The 1,423-nt window shown below is 49.8% G+C and overlaps 1 long non-coding RNA gene across 1 annotated transcript; it reads left to right on the top strand.

The window, feature by feature from the left end:
* Positions 1 to 369: 369 nt before the first annotated feature.
* LOC134203538 (uncharacterized) lies at positions 370 to 1,025 on the top strand. The gene is made up of 2 exons (XR_009977636.1): positions 370 to 514; positions 570 to 1,025. It is a non-coding gene; the product is annotated as an uncharacterized LOC134203538 (long non-coding RNA).
* Positions 1,026 to 1,423: the final 398 nt, after the last annotated feature.

The raw sequence follows: 1,423 nt of genomic DNA on the forward strand, positions 1-1,423 counted from the left end.
ACGTCGACGGCGACGTTTTAAATCCGTCCTCGTCAGCTTGAAGGAACTAACGAAACTAGCAAGCGCTGCAGGAGGTCGCGTGAAACTTACATCGTGACGAGAAAGCGATCGGCAACCTCCAACGCCAACAGTTGAGCTTTTCGCAAAACCACGTGCTTCAGCTGGCAGCGATCGGCAACTTCCAACGCCAACAATAGAGCCGTTCGCAAAACCGCATGCCTCAGCTGGTGCAAAGCAGAACCAATTTTGCTCGGTGAGTACCATTTCATCAGTAAGTGCGGAACTACTATAATTACCATTGTGCTCTTGTTTAGGAGAATATCTAAACTCTTCTACTGCCACCGTGTGCGATCCGGCAAACGAAAATTGATCACGGTTTGGGTGAAAACGAAGACCACTTTGCGAAGAGTACCGCCTATGCGACGGACTACCTGGCCGCGAGCAGCGACTAAAGCGCGAACGAAAGCGACAGACCTTTCTCAACTTCAGCAGATAAAAGAAAACCCCTTATAGGGTAAGTGGCCTAGACGAGGTACCGTGCGAGCAAAGGCTAACCTGTCGTACGACAGGGTTTTCTTGTTTATTGCAGTTTCGTAGCAGTCAGGATACTCAACATTCGATTCGTGGCGTTTGCATGCGAGGCGTGAGTGCGAGTCTGCACTGGTTTTAGTACCCGGCGGGATTTCTTCCGGAGGAGAGGCGCGGGCACGCATTGTAGCCGAGATTGGTGGCTAAATCGACAAAGAAACGAGCACCGGAGCAGCGATCACGACACTGGTGCTGACGGAATCGAGCGCCCACTGGACGGACGTGTAATCAGGAGATTGTTGCGAAGACGCATCATGACCGCAGTGGCGTGGCAAGTTTTGAGATGGGGCGCCCCGATAGGTACCGTGAGTAGAAACCTAAGAGAAATGTTTAGCATGTAAGATTGATCTCACGAGAGCAGGAAAGCAGGGAATGAAGAGTAGGGAAGATTCCAGAATGGAAAAATAAAGCTCTGTATACATGTACAATATTTGAGATTTGTGGTCGTTTTCGTTTCGTTGGTGCTGTAGCCCCAGTTTTGGTTGTTTCTTTTGTTCCGCTTTGGGTAGCTCTGCTCTACCGCTACCGGGAACTCGCAATAAACTAACTGCATCCAAACGCTTGCTGGCACCTTGCGTTGAAACTGTCCGACCGACACCTGATGATTTTTCGCTCAGCCTCCAAAATTTGGAATAAATTTTCCGCATTGCCACTGCCACCCCACGCCTTCGTGCTGCTGTGTCCGCTCCGCTGCATTAAATGTCGAACCGCTTTTTGTGGAATCCCGATCAAATGGCTCCCGCGCCGAACAGCAGCTTTCTTGTATTTAATAAATTAAACCCGTAAGCCCCGCCTCTTTGTGATCTGGTATGAGTGTTAATGTAATGTGCACTCA

The sequence above is a fragment of the Armigeres subalbatus genome, unplaced genomic scaffold, assembly GCF_024139115.2.
Source record: "Armigeres subalbatus isolate Guangzhou_Male unplaced genomic scaffold, GZ_Asu_2 Contig1940, whole genome shotgun sequence".
NCBI lineage: Eukaryota > Metazoa > Arthropoda > Insecta > Diptera > Culicidae > Armigeres > Armigeres subalbatus.